The sequence below is a fragment of the Dipodomys merriami genome, unplaced genomic scaffold (genome assembly GCF_024711535.1).
Source record: "Dipodomys merriami isolate MVZ:Mamm:240054 unplaced genomic scaffold, mDipMer1.0.p SCAF_3, whole genome shotgun sequence".
NCBI classification, from domain to species: domain Eukaryota; kingdom Metazoa; phylum Chordata; class Mammalia; order Rodentia; family Heteromyidae; genus Dipodomys; species Dipodomys merriami.
Genome location: NW_027204492.1, coordinates 95,968,265 through 95,984,170, shown reverse-complemented (window position 1 = coordinate 95,984,170; position 15,906 = coordinate 95,968,265). Strand labels below are relative to the sequence as shown.

Sequence of the window (15,906 nt, the reverse complement as noted above, 5' to 3'; positions counted from 1 at the left end):
AAATGTGGGTAGGAACACGGGCCTTTGAGGGAGAGATCGGGAGATCCCAAAGGGTGACTACATGGTTGTGCATCAAGCCAGGTTCAATCAATGGTAAATGTGGGGTGCACAAAAGGGCCTTATCAGTTTTTCTGTCAGTGTTATAAACAGACAACACGATGAAGGACCCCAGTGGAAGGCGCTTTCCCTCAGAGGCGAAAGTGGTGGCAGAAGATTCACTCCTTCCTTTCCCACTCCGTTGGGCCCCGCCCCTGGTTTCCCACCCCTTCACGGCCCCGCCCCTTCATTCCTAACCCCGCCCCAGGCGGCCCCGTTGCTTCCCACAGCCCTTTCCGTCGGCTCCTGGCTTTTAGCTCCCGCAAGGCTTGGCAAGTAGTGTGAGAGCGCAGGCGCGGTTTGCCCCTCGCTGAGCGCGGAGTAGCGGAGCGGGACCCGTGGTAAGTGTGGCAGCCGAGCTGGGCTCCTCTGAGGGAACGCCGTCCCAGGCGAGCTTACCAGGAACGATCGAGGTGGACGTGGGTGAGTTCGGTGGCTGAGGAGAAACTGTTCAGACGTGCTTTTTAATGTTGGTAGCTCAACTACTGGAGTGTGCCGATTGGGGCCGCGTGGGGAGCAGAGTGAGCTGTGGCGGGAGTGGAGGAGGAGGGTGTGTTTGAGGAGAAAAACTGAAGAGAGGCAACCCAGACGCTGGAAGTCCATACACGAGCTTGGCAGAATCGGGAGGTTCTCCCAGGCTCTGGAGCATATCCCAGCTTCAAGTTCAGTCCCCCGGCTTGGTGCCCCCTGAGAGGCGTCCCAGGCTTATCCCTTTGCTCCCGCTCTGGCTTCTTGAGGTACAGATTTGCCAGGAACATTCCCCATCACTGGGGTAAAGATTTAGGGGAGGTGGGCTCTCGGCCTGGATTATTGCCAAGGAGGGCGTGGCGTTCTTGTTACTTTCCTTAACCGCGTCCGGGGGAATGTGTCCCTCTTCTGGTCCATTGTGCTCATGGACATTTTAACAAAGGCTATGACTGTTTCGTACGCAGTGGCTGGTGACAGCGGGGGCGGGTGTGTGTGGGAGGGGTGCTTGCAAAGTCGTGGTGTGGCCTTAGGGGATTGGGAATCATGGGGTGGGGGAGGTAGCGTGGTGGAGTGGAAGGAAGAAAACAACCTTCCTGCTTCAGCCTTTTCCTCTTCCTGGTCCGGCGATTTTGATTAGTAGTAGGAAAAGCCCCAGAGGTTTATGAGTAGATTTTGTGTGTGTGTGTGTGTGAGTTCAGGCTCTTGTGCAGACATTGCTTTTGTGATTGTGTTATACACGTATTTGCAGAAGAAAAACAAAACTAATGGCATTTGACAGGAAATAATTGAATGGGAGGGAGAAGAAGTGGAGTGACAAATCTTAAAGTTCGATTCTTCCCTTTTGGTAGTCACAATAGAAAGCCTAACTGAAGGATGTGAAGTTGCACAAGTCTGGGTAAGTGAAAAGTTGGATAAAGGACTGTTGATGGTTTCAATCAAGAGTATATTATTGGGAGATCGCTGCCAAGTACTTGGGCAGACTCAGAACTTTTAAGTATGATATCAAGAATAGAAAACACTAGAGAAAATATTGTGATATTAAATATGAGTTCATAGGCTTTAATTTTTAATTTTAGAATCTTTTTAAAAATATGGTGTGTATGTTCCCAATCATAGATGTTGATATTTTCACCCATTTGTTTTAACTTAATACAACAAAATGAATTGAAATTCCTCTTCCTCCACTCCTTTCCCTTGGTTGTCAATCCTGTTTTATAAACATTTACTTTAAAATCTGATGATATTTAAAGATATAATTGCTTTCCCTTAGGTATGAAGTGAGCAGAATTTTGTTATTTTACTCGATCTTCTAGTTATTTCGAGGTTTATGGTAATAACGGTACCTGATTAACTCTAATTCATCTTTTCAGATTAGCGCAGTTCACTTCCCAGAAAAAATTTGCCACCTTTCCCACAGTGAAATAATTATCCCCTTGTCTGTAAAACTGATGTCACTAGACTTATTTTATCTTTGTGCTAGTAGTGGGACTTGAACTTAGGCTCTCATACTGTTTCTTAGGGTTTTCCACTCAAGATTAGGGCTCTACAACACGAGGCACACTTCCACCTTTGGCTTTTTGCTGGAAAACTGGAGATAATAAAATCTCACTGACTTTTCTGCCTGGCCTGTCTTTGAAACAGGATTCTCTTGTCTTGGGTTATACCTAAGTCAGTTGGGCATGTGAGGGTGCCTAATAAAGCTAAAAGAGGTATGTGTTAATAAATACTGTTAGAAAGATAATAATTTTTTCTGCATAAATTCATCTGATAATGGGAAAAATCTGAATGCTGAAGTTGTATATAATATTTGAGTGACATTTTTTGGATATGGAGAAGGAATAAAGACAGAAATGTGTTCCCATGTATTAGTCATAGTACATTGTTACAAAAGAGGTATAAACACTTAGCAGATAAGGAAAAATAAGGACCAGAAAAAGATCAAGGCTAACTTCTGACACCAAAACTAGTGAAAAGTCAACTTTTTGTAACAGAAAGTTAACTATTTACAGAAGGACAAAAATAGGGTGTTGTTGTAATTTAGGAAGTGCTACAAGTGAATCCAGCTTGACAAATGCTATCCTCTAAAGGCTAAAGCATCTAAAGAAAGCTGTAGCATAATTAATTGTATTATACAATACTTCTAAATAGCCTTTAGCTAATGGATCTCTGTCTTTTTTTTTTTTTTTTTTTGGTTGGTCCTAGAGCTTGAACTCTGGGCCTAGGTGCTGTCCCTAAGCTAATTTGAATCAAGGCTAGCACACTACCACTTGAGCTACAGCGCCACTTCTGGCTTTTTCTGAGTAGTTTATTGGAGATAAGTGTCTCATGGACTTTCCTGCCCTGGCTGACTTTGAACCATGGTTCTCAGATCTCAGCTTCTTGAGTAGCTAGGAGTATAGGCATGAGCAACAGGCACCCTGCTGGATCTCTTTTCATTTTATAATATTTTGTGGTATAATTGGTCTGATCATTTCTACCATCTTGTCTTTGATATCTCATTTAGTTCCACCTGCATCCCTGGCCTTCCAGTAACCTGTAGCCCATAAAACAAGAATTAACTTCTTCATGCTTTTCATTAGATCCACTCTCATCATTCCTACCCCCAGCTTTCATCTCAAGAATGAATTTATGATCACTCATTTTGTAAAAGAATGGAATTGATTCTTTAGTCTAAAAATGAGTCAGGATTGACTGTTTTGTTAGTCCAGGTTTCTGTGCCTGTAAATCAGAGAACCTATTCTGGCCATTAGTAAACTCTATTTGCTTCTGTCACTTAAGCTCAACTCCATCCACCTATCTGTAAAAGTATTTTACCTTATACATCACTTTTCCTCATAACAGTGACCTCCCTTCTTCCAAAAAATGTGACTTCAAGTTAGTATCTGGTTTTTACAAAGAAAATTTGAGACCCAGAGAAGATGTGTACTTGGAAATTTCCTTTTATTGTGTATGTGTATGCCAGTAGTGGGGCTTGAAATCAGGGCTTTGCATTTTTGTTTGGCTTTTTTGCTTAAGGCTTCTACTCTACCACTTGAGCTATAGCTCACTCCTCTTCTGGCTTCTCACTTATTAATTTGAGATTAGCGTCTTTTCGACTTTTCTGCCCATGCTGGCTTCGAACCGTGATCCTCAAAGTTCAGCCTTCTGCATTGCTAGGAAAAGAGATACGAGCCACCAGTGTTGGATGAAATTTCTTACTGTGAAGTTCTTCATTTCTGTAACCTATAGGCCCACCTACTGAAAAGATATTACAAAGCAAGCCATTATGATTGTATCTTCCTTGTTAAACATTTCTTTACTTAAACTTCCCTCTTTGCATTTCTGTTGTTTTTCTAATTCTGAAGTTTAGAACAAAGTGTCCTAAAGGATGTGTGTATCATCTCCTGTAAAGAATGTATAAGAAAGGACTATAAGAAAATACTTCATAATTGAGAGGTTTTCCTTATATATGTCACATATTTTTGTATGTCACATATTTTGATGTATTAAATCAGATTGATTATATCCCTGGATCATGGAATATTATTTTTATTACAATCAAAAAAACAAATGCAGGTATTTGAGGTAATAGTTCTTAATAAGGTGTGTCCATTAGCCTTTCCTAGGGAGCTGTTTCCACCAGTGTACATATATTTAGAGCACCTCTGCTGGTGAACATATCAAATATCAGAAATCCTGCTTGTGGATCCCGAAAAAAAAATCCAGGAAATTTTGATGTTCACGCTCCCTAAAAAACTCTTCTTTAATCAATGGTGATCAACATGTGGAAGCAGTGAAAACAAACTACTATGCTTTTGGTGGGTCGTGGGGGTTTCTGAGCTCTTCAGCTCAAGTCAAGTACTCTAGCACTTGAGCCACAGCGCCACTTCTGGTTTTCTGGAAGTTAATTGGAGATAAGAGTCTCAGGGACCCTCTAGCCTGGGCTGGCTTTGAACCATGATGATCAGATCTCAGCCACCTGAGTAGCTAGGATTACAGGCGTGAGCCACAGGCTCCTGGCTAGCAGACTACTTTTGTTGTTAAATTGTTGGTAGAGAGAGAAGGAGAGGAAAAGTTTGGATTTTGAAGAGTTTAAGGAATCAGGACAATGACAATGTTTATAAAAGATAAACCTGTTAGAGCAGGGAAGTGAATGAAGGAGTAATGCTAAGAGGATAAATATGATGGTGTGGAGTATGATAGAGTAAGAAGATGTGGAATTGAGTGAAAAAAATTACAGATAAGTAATGCTGGATGTTTAGAAGAGGTTTGTTTGAATACTACTTTTCTTCAGTGGATCTTAATCCTCCTTAAACTCTACTTAGAAATGATTTTTTTGGCTGAATAATGTCAGCAAATGAATCAGTTTCAGCTAAGATACATACATCTAATGTTCACACTATTGTGCTTTTCCACATACTTTCATATTCAGATTTTTTAAAGTTAATTGTACATATATTATGTTATAATTTTATTGTCCAGCCCTCAGTACAAGATTGTTATGTCAGAAATTTTTACATGTTTTTAATTAATTTATTCAACTGATATCTCTGTGCCTATCTATTGCCAGGGAATGTTCTAAGGATAAAATTGGGGATACAGCATTGAATAAAACAGCTATACTTTATCACAGATTTCTTCCCATAAGTATCTTACATCTTTTTTGAGGGGGTATATATAAAATAAAAGAAATAGAAGATATGTATGCTTATGTATATATACACATGCATTTATTTGTATATGCAGTTATTTGCATGTGTATATACACCACTACAGTACATGATGACACTTTGGTCAATGAAGACTCTATGTAAAAACTGGTCCAATAAGGTTATAATGGAGCTGAAAAATTCCTATCACTTAATAATTTGATATGCATAGTAACATAGTAGTATAACACATTACATTTGTGGTGATACTGGTATGAGCAAACGTAATGTGTTTTCAATTCTATAAAAGTGTAGCAGTTGAATATTGTATAGTACATTATCACTTGATAATTTGACAATACAACACTATTACTGGTTTATGTATTTCCTGAGCTATAGTTTGTTTTTTTGTTTTTTTTGTTTTTTTTTTTTTGTTGTTTTTTGGTCGGTTGTGGGGCTTGAACTCTGGGCCTGGGAGCTGTCCCTCAGCTTTTCAGCTCAAAGCAAGTGCTCTACCATTTGAGCCACAGTGCCACTTCCGGTTTTCTGGTGGTTTATTGGAGATAAGAGTTTCACGGACTTGGACTTTCCTGCCCCGACTGGCTTTGAACAACGATCCTCAGATCCCAGCCTCCTGAATAGCTAGGATTACAGGCGTGAGCCACCGGTGCCCGGCTAGACTATAGTTTTTTTAGAAGATACTAAATTACATACCAGCTGCTCACATCTGTAATCCTAGCTACTCTGGAGGCTGAGGTCTGAAAACCATTTTGCTCATTTTTAGGAAGGCCCAGTAAGGTATGAAGGATAGACATAAGAGGCTTTAAAGTGAGGAGTGGTGTTACATAATTTTCATTTTACACAGATCAAGTTGGATGATTGGTGGAAAGTAAAACAGAAGAGAGACAAATTAGAACAGAGATTGTAGTAACTTGAATTAAGGTAGTATATAATGAGGCAAAGACAAGCAATCAGATTTCCTGATTATTTGGAAGTAGAATGTAACAGAAGATGAGAATTAAGGATGATTACAAGAAAATGCAGCTTTTTAACTGGGAGAATTGAGTAGTCATTTAATGAAATATGGAAGGTTGTAGGAGAAAGTTTGTAAAAGTGAAGATTGATAGACATGTTGAGTTGGAGGTGAGTTTCATATCCAGCTAAAATTCATAGATTTGAGTAAGCAGGAAATTCTAGCCATGAATCAAATTATAGCAGTTTTAGATTAGTGGAAAAATTAGGCAGCAATGAGAACTCCCATATACCTCCTGTTCTGTCCCCCACACACAACTTCCTGTGCTATCAGAATATTCGGTGCCACAGAAGTATATTTGGTACAACTGATAAACTTACACTGAAAAATTATCACATAAAGTTCATTGTTTCTACAGGGTTTACTTGAACATTCTAAGGGTTTAGACAAATTCATACAGCCTTCTGTCCACTATTTTGATATACAAAATAGTTTCACTACCTTTCAAATCATCTATGTTCTATGTATTTATCCTTTTCCTTCCCCTAGGCCCTGGCAACCTTGATCCTTGGTTGTGCTTTGTTCAAAATACAATGTAGTTGGAATTATACAGTAAGTAGCCTTTTTAGATTGATTTCTTTCTCTTAGTATACATTAAGCTTCTTCCATAGCTTAATGCCTTGTTTTCTTTTAGTACTAGATAATTCATTGTCTGGATGTACCAGTTTATCAATTCACCTATTAAGAAATCATCATTATCACAATCAAGCTTTGAAGATAATGAATAAAGCTATTTTAATCTATGTGAGGTGTGTGTGTGTGTGTGTGTGTGTGTGTGTGTGTGTGTGTGTGTGTGTGTGTGTAACAGTAAGTTTCCAACTCCTTTGAGTAAATAACAAGGATCACAATTGCTGGATCATATGATAAGAGTCAAGTGTTTCAGTTTTGTAAGAAAATGATTATTTCTGTAGTTATTCTACGAGATTACATTCCCAGCAACAATGAATGGTAGATACAATTGCTCCACATCCTTGTCAACATTTGATGTACTCAGTGTTCTGTATTTTGTATGTTTTAATAGGTGCATAGTGGTGGTAATGGTATCTTACTTTTTTTTTTTAACTCTCAGCTTTCAGATAGCATATAATATTGACCATCTTTCCATATGCTTATTTTCTATCTATATATCTTTGTTGGCAAAGTATCTCTTCATACTTTTTGTTGGTTCGTAAATCAGGTTATTTATTCTGTCATTGCTGACATTTAAGTCTTATTTTTATGTTGTGTATAATACCCGTTAGTTTGTTTTTTGTTGTTGTTGCTTTTTTTTTTCTGGTACTGGGGCTTAGAATTTGTCCCTTAGCTTTTTCACCCCAGGGTAGCATTCTACCACTTGGATCACAGCTCCATGTTGGAATTTTGGTGGTTAATTAGAGATAAGAATCTTTCTTGCCCTAGCTGGCTTTGAACTACAGTCCTTAGATCTGTTTCCTGAGTAGCTCTGATTACAGGTGTGAGCCACCAACACTCAGCTTAATTTGGTATTTCTTTTACAAATATTTTCTCATGCTCTGTAGCCTGAATTCTCATTTTCCTTACAGTATATTTAGTAGAGCTGATTTTTTTAATTTAATTTTATTGTCAAGGTGATGTACAGAGGGGTTATAGTTACATATGTAAGGTAATGTGTACATTTCTTGTCGAACATTGTTATCCTATCCCTCATTTTTCTCCCTCTTTCCCTCCTCCCCAATCACCCCCAAGTTGTAAAGTCATTTCCAACGTATTGTTTTGTGAGTATTGCTGTTGCATTGGTTTGCGCTTTGTCCTTTGTCTCACCATTTTGTTGCTCCCCTTCCTTTCCCCAATTCAGAAGAATGTAAATGCCATGTAAGATGATGCTAAGCAAGATGAACTCCAAGATATGGAAACAAGAGGTTTTTCTTTGTTGTTGTTTTTAATGTACTGTGTGAAGTTATATCTTTTTTCTTTCTTTTTTCCCCACTTCGATTTATCCCCTATTGTCACTGTATTTGATTTTAGAGATGATTTTTTGTCTCAATAAAAATGATTTTATAAATCATTCCATTCATGGCTGGGAAGGTGGCTCAGTGGTAGAGTGCTTGCCTTGCATGCATGAGGCCCTGGGTTAGATTTCTCAGCACCACTTAAGCAAAAAGAAAAAAACTGGAAGTTGTGCTGTGGCTCAAGTGGTAGAGCGCTAGCCTTGAGTTGAAGAGCTGAGGGACAGTGTCCAGGCCCAGAGTTCAGGCCCCACAACCGGACCCCCCAAAAAAATATTCCATTCATAGAGCATACCTTTGGTGATATAACTAAAGTCATCAGCATGTCATTGTGCATTTAGTTTTTCTCTTATATTTTTCTAGGAGTTTTATAGTTCTGTATTTTACACTGAGGTCTTACTAAGTGTTTCATGTCTGTATTCCTCATTCTTGTAATACTATTTGTTCAAAAACATGTTTTTCACGATATTCCCTTCTTTGTCAGGGTCCTAGGGCTTGAACTCAGGGCCAGGGAGCTGTCCCTAAGCTTTTTTGCTTAAGGATAGTACTGTACCACTTGAGCCACAGCTTACTTCCAACTTTTTTTCCTTTCGTGTTTAACTGGAGATAAGAGTATCATGAACTTTTCTGTACAGGCTGACTTTGAGCCATATTCCTGAGATCCTCAGCCTCCTGAGTAGCTAGGATTATAGGTGTGAGCCACTGATTGTATTGCCTTTCTTCTTTGCAAAGACAAGTTGACATTATTTATCTGGATTTCTGGGCCCTTGTTTTATTAAATTAATATATATTTTTGATTTTCTTTTTCCCATACCACACTATTCTTATTATTGTGATTTTGTAGTAAATCTGGAAGTTGGGTAGTGTCAGTCTACTGCCTTTGTTCTTTTACAATATTATATTTGTTGTTCTGAATATTTTGCTTCTCCCTCTAAACTTCACAAAAAAGTTTTTTGCAGTACTGGGGTTTGAACCTAGTGCTTAGGCTTGTTATGCAGGACCTCTATCATTTTAGTCATGTCCCCTAGCCCTTCTTGCTTTAGTTATTTTTCAAATCCTACTATCTGTGTTTTCTGCATAGCTGGGATTACAGTCACCTTGTCCTGTTCATTTGTTTAGATGAATGTCTCTGTAAGCTTTTTCTGGTCTGTTATTGAACCACAATCCTCCCAGTATTCTCCTTCTGAGTAGCTGGGATTGCCACTCTGCCTGGCCAGAATAATTTTTCATAACCACAATGTAACTTTTTGGTTGTGTGATTAAGATTGCATTGAATTTGCAAATCAAGTTGTAAGGCAGTGACATCTTGAGAATATTGAGTCTTCTTATCCATGAACATGGAATTTATTTCCGTTTATTTAGCCCTTTGATTTCTTTCTTTTTTGGGGGGGAGGTCCAGTCGTGGGGCCTGAACTCTGGGCCTAGGCACTGTCCCTCAGCTCTTCAGCTCAAGGCTAGTGCTCCACCACTTGAGCCACAGCGCCACTTTTGGCTTTTTTTTTCTGCTTATGTGGTGCTGAGGAATCGAATCCAGGGCCTCATGCATGCAAGGCAAGTGCTCTACCACTGAGCCAACTTCCCAGCCCCAAGCCCTTTGATTTCTTTATCATAGTTTTTATAGATTTTTTTACTTAAGTATTTAATATTGGTGGTAATCTCATATAAACAATAAAGTGCTTTGAATTCAAATTCCACTTGTTAATTTCTAGTAAATAGGAAGATTAATTTTATTCATTAACTATATATGATGCAATCTTGATATACTTAGTTCTAGGAATTATTCTTTTATCATTTTGGGGATTTTATTTTTTTAATTTTTTTATTGTAAAGATACTGTACAGAGAGGTTACAGTTACATGAGTAAGGTACATTTTGGGGGATTTGCTATACAGATAGTCATGTTATCTCTGAACAAATGTAGCTTTATTTCTTCTAATCCTTTTTTGTATACATTTTACTTCTTTTCCTTTGACTAATCCCAGTAGGTAGGATTTTCAGCATACAGTTGAAAAGAAGAGATAAAAGCTGACATCTTTGCATTTTTTGTGCCCTAGAATGCTTTTTCATCATTTCATTGTCTTAGAACGTTTTTCAGCATTAATTATGATGCTTTCAGTGGATTGTACCTGTGCACGCATACACACACAAACACACACACATGCACACGTGCACACACACACGTGCACACACACACACGTGCACACACACACACACATATAGATGTGCCTGTGCCTGTGCCTGTCCTGGGGGTTGAACTCAAGGCCTGAGAGGTGTCCCTGAGCTTTTTTGTTCAAAGTAAACACTTTACCATTTGAACCACAGATCCACTTCTGGCTTTTTTGGTGGTTAATTGGTTAATTGGAGATAAGACTATTATGGGCTTTCCTGCCCCAGCTGGCTTCTGACCATAATCCTCAGATCTCAGCCTCCTGAGTAGCTAGCATTATAGTCATGAGCCACTGGCGCCTGACTATTTCTGTAGATTGTTAAAAGTGGATTTTCTTTATCAAACAAATTCTTTCTTTGATTTTGAGGTTTGAACTCTGCCTTTCACTTGCTAGGGCCATATCCTAATGCATTCCTCAGCCCCTTTTGCTTTAGTTATTTTTCAAATAAGACTGTCATGTTTATGCCTGGGCAAGCCTAGATCATGACCTTCCTATTTATATTTCTGATGTCAATGAGATGATAGGCGTGTGTCGCCACACTCAGATTTTATTGGCAAAGATGAGGTCTCTCAACCATTTTTTTACTTGGACCAACCACAAACCCCATCCTCTGGCAGATGATGATTAATCTTGATTGTCATCTTGATTGAATTGAGAGAGATGCCTAGGTGATCAATAAAGCACACTTCTGGGTGTATCTGTGAAGATATTTCCAGAGAGGATTAACTAAAGGTGAGGGGAGGATAGGGCCTTTATGTGAGTGACACTATCTCATTGTCTATGGATCTAGATAGATTTAAAAGGATACATGTTTTCTACTTCATGATTGTAGTGAGTGTGGGAGCTTTCCTCACCTATTCCCTTTCTGCCATGGTATTCTGTCTTATAACAGGCCCAACATGATACTAACTGACCGTGGGCTGAAACTTTCGAAACCCTGAGTCACCATAAATTTTTCTTCCCTTAAACTCTTTTACTCAGGTATTGTGTCACAACAGTGACAAAACTCACATACTTTTTACCCCAAGTTTGCTGAGGGTTTTATTTTTTTTAAAGCATGAATGAGATTTGTATTTTGTCAAATATCTATTGATAGGATCATACAGATTTTCATTTTTAGTGATTGATTTCTGGATTACTTTATTGGTTTCTAATGGTGAACTAGACTTGTCTGGGCATAAGTTTTGCTTGGTCATGGCGTGGATATTTTTTGATTCATTTGGAAATATTTTGTTGATAACTTTTCTGCTCATGAGTGATATTGTTGTATAGTTTTGTTCTCTAGTAATGTCTTTAATTTTAACTTTAGGCAGAAGTTGGCCTCATAGTATAGGTTAAAACATATTCCTTGGAACTTATTTTCTGGTGAGATTATCATTTTTGATCATTGTAATTTGTGTCTTTTTTATTAATTAGCCTAAATAAAGACTTACTGAGTTTATGATGTTTTCAAAAAATAAGCTTTTGCTTTGGTTTATCTCTGGTAATTTCCTGTTTTCAGTTTTACTATTTTATGCCTTGTTTTTATTTATGTTTTTCTACTTAGGACTTAATTTGCTCTTCTTTTTCTAGCTTACTACACTTAAATGACTGATTTTAGATCTTATTTTCTAATATATGCATTCAAGCTGTAATTTTCCCTTTAAGTCCTGCTTTTTCTATATCACAAAAAGGTTTTTCTTGTCAGTTGTAGGACTTGAACTCAGGACCTGGGCACTCTCTGAGCCTCTTTGTGCTCAAGGTTAGCGCTCCACCCCAAATTAGTTTTATAAGTTATATTTTAATTTTAACTTCATTGAAAATATTTTTGAATTTCTCTTGAGATTTTTCTGTGATCCATGTGTTATTTTAGAAAGTTATTGTTTAATATCTAAATATTGGGGGAATTCAGGCCATACTCTGTCATTAATTTCAGCTTAATTCCATTGTGGTTTGAGAACACACATTGCATGCTTTTAAATTTGTTAAGATATGTCTTATGTCTCATAAAGCTATCTTAGTGAATGTTCCACGTGAGCTTAGCAAAATATGTAACCTGCTGTTGTTGCATGAAATAGCTCAAGATGTCCAAAACAACCAATTAACTGATGATGATTTTGATTGACATGGGGGTGGACATGAATCCCTTAGAGGTCTTATTGAAGTACAGGTTCTGATTCAGGAGGTTTTGAAAAGGCCAATGGGATTCTTCCCTTCTCAGAAGTCCATCTGATATTGATGTTACTTTTAAACAGACAATACTTGCTAATATTAAGGTTTTCATTCATTTTACTTTCAATTACCTAATATGATCTATATATTGCAAGTATTTACTGTACAGATTTTCTACCTGGAAAAGGAAAGAAATTGAAAAAAATATGCTTTATTTATTAGTCAAATATTTTCTCCCAAGATGGGAGCTAAGAGGAGACAAGTTATTTAAAATGGATGTTGTTATCAGTATGGTAAATTGATCATTTGAGTAAAATTATAATATATTCCTGGAACATTTCTTGCATTGCCTTTTTAGTTGTACACAAGATTTTTACCAGACTCAATGTACAGGTTATTTTAAGGTAAAGTTAAACAAGACAAATTGGTGCCTCTGTGTGTGTGTGTGTGTGTGTGTGTGTGTGTGTGTGTGTGTGTGTGTGTGTGTGTGTGTGTGTGTGTGTGTGTGTGTGTGTATGTTGATTTGCATTTATGGGGGAGTAATTGACAAGATATAAAGCTTTCCTTTAGGGATTTAACAGGAACTCCTAGCTCCTGCTCGTTTGTTTTGGTTCTTCTTTGAAGCCAGAAGCCAGTTTTTTGTTTTTTGTTTTTTTTTTAATCGCAGCATGTTTCCTACAATGGAAAGGTGATTTGATTATCCTGAAACCTAGGGACCATAGAAATAATACTGTCATTGCAAGGTGATTTGTTAAGTCTCCTAAGGAAATGAATGTTATATGTTCAATTTTAATTCAACATTTATCTAACATTTTGCTAGTTAAGTGGTATATATACAAGTTTTATCCTTCTAAATTGGAAACCTACATTCTTCTTTAAAATATTACTAGACATATGAAATAACAGTCAAAGAGCCAAGGAACTAAGGTAATCTCAGCTCTTTACCATGTTCATAGTTGCTTTGTTCTTTCCATTATTGCATGGTAATAATTGACATAGTTATTTTTAAGTTCATTCAAATACTAGTGATGAATTATTGATAACACTTATTATCTTATTGGAAGTCTTGGCAATTAAATAGACCACAATGGAAATAATGTTTGAATTCGCAGACACATTTTGGTGATTCAGAATTTAGAATCATTCCTTTTAGAAAATGTGGTAAAGCATTTAAGTATGACAATATACAATCTACGTTTTTCCTGTCAAAGTATTATTTAGTTGGTATAACTTAAACTATTTAATTTGCCCAAAATGTTTTCTGCTCTTCATTACATTACCACAGCTTGGAAAAATCTGTGCATATGTTGTTTCATGGAAGTTGTACAGCTTTTGATGTCCTTCTTAATGCCAGTTCTTTAGCACACTTAGTTACTTAATACCAGGGGTTAAGGACTTTAGATTTTGAATTTATTATATGCTTAATTCTGTGAAAGGAGATACCTAAATTCAAAGAAGTTATAAACAAGGAGAAAAATGAAAATGTTTATATTATAAATACTTGACTTGAGGTTAGTACCCTATGCTCTCTTTCTTTCCTCCAAAATTTTGTCTTAGAAGATACATGTTATTCTCTGGAGTCCTCATTAATCAAAAAGCTCCATTTCTGTGACAAAGTCTTGTTACACCAAGCACTGTATATTCTTTAAATCTTGTATATTTCTCTGCAATGTGCCTAATGTTTGTGGTTTGGTCCCTAATGTTATGCATTCCAGCTTTGTTAAAAAAAAAAAAAAAAGGTCTATGTGAGTTACTTACCACAGTAATCCATTCTGACATGTTTGCTTTAGGGAGAAAGCAGGAAAAGTTAGAAACATAAACCTAGTTTTAGAATTTGCTGTCACTGCAAAAAGATTTAATGGAATATATTTCAAGTTTCTTTTCCTATATTAGTATTACTTATGGTACCAGAATAATTATTTTGGCAAGGATATACTTACTTTCATATGTAATTTTATTCTGCTTCAGTATCTCACTCATTTCCCCTTAGATTTACCAAAAAATATTGTTTCAGTAGTGGAAATAATAAAGCCTTTCTGTAGGCTCACAAGCAGTCTGAAAATATAGATTTTTTGTTGCATTAAACAATATTATAAAATTAACTATTCTTTAAATTTAAACTTCAAATGGAAATAGTAGGTAATATTAATGAGTAGTATTTTATTCATATTTTACTCTCTAAATTATGAATGCTCACCCAGATAATAGAATTGATCTTTGATAAATTTTAATAGTCTGTATCTGCTATTGTTCAATTTCAGCATTCCTTCTTTCCTAAGTAACACTCTATACACATATGGTTTATTGTGTGTTCCAGTCTTTTGTCTTGAGGGGCCAGTCCCTGAACTTTTGTGCTCAAGGCTAGCACTTTACCACTAGAGCCACAGCCCTACTTCTGGCTTTTTTTTTCCTTTCTGTCAGTCATGGAACTTGAACTTGGGGCGTAGGTGCGATCTCTGAGCTGTTTTGCTTAAGGCTAGTAGTACCCTGCCACTTGAGCCACAGCTCTACTTCCAGCTTTTTTGGTAGTTAATTGGAGATAGAGTCTCACAATGTTTCCGCCCTACCTAGTTTCAAACCATGATCCTCAGATTTCAGCCTCCTGAGTAGCTAGGATTACAAGAGTGAACCATCGGCACCTAGCTCATATCTTCTTAACTCATCTGCCCAGTAATTTTTTTTTTTGCCTGCTCTTCACCTAAATCTTCCCATCCACAAATATTGAAATCTTCCTCCTGGTGGCCCCACACTTCTCAGTGTACTTAGAAAGCACCATTTAATACCCGTACAGACTAAACTGACCCACTCAATGAAAAGTTGTGCCTAATGTTTCTTCTGTTTTCTATTTGATTTATTCCTTTGAGTTTCTGTCCTTCACCTTTTAAACTACAGCTACTTCTCTGCCAGAGTCTAGCCTTACTAGTGAGAACACTCCTATTCCCTTACTCTAATTGTTCTCTTCCTAGTTTCCACCACCAGGAATCAGGATGCTAAATATACCTAGAATCCTTCCAGCTACATGGGTGGATTTTAGTCTGTTAGAGTCCTCAGAATACCAGGAAAGGCTTGGAACCAATCCTTAGGATTGAAATTATCTCTTTTTTTGTGAGACCCAAATTCCCTCCTAATAGTCTGTTCCACATATGAGTATAATGATAGTGTATTATTCAGAAGATGGCTCAAATGATTTATTCACTCTAGTTCTCCAGCAACTCAAAGCCATTCATTATCTTTCTTAGTAATAATAAGTATAATAACAATAACAGTAACTTCTCTGCATTTTACTGGATATTTTATTATTTTTCTTACCCATATAGTATATGCTATTTATCCCATTTTATAGTAAAGACACTATATTTTAAAAGATTTAAGTGTCCAAGGTCACTCTAACAGCATAT

At 37.1% G+C, this 15,906-nt stretch overlaps 1 protein-coding gene across 5 annotated transcripts in view; it reads left to right on the top strand.

The window, feature by feature from the left end:
• The first annotated feature begins 340 nt into the window (after positions 1 to 340).
• The window catches only part of Prrg1 (proline rich and Gla domain 1), a 96,652-nt gene continuing 81,086 nt past the window's right edge, over positions 341 to 15,906 (top strand). For 3 of the 5 annotated variants that reach the window (XR_011376077.1, XM_070040657.1, XM_070040652.1), the window contains exon 1: positions 432 to 519. The gene's annotated coding sequence lies outside the window, so the exon portion shown is untranslated. Of the gene's footprint in view, positions 520 to 15,906 lie in introns of all 5 variants that reach the window. The other 2 variants (XM_070040658.1, XM_070040654.1) reach the window with 1 other exon arrangement.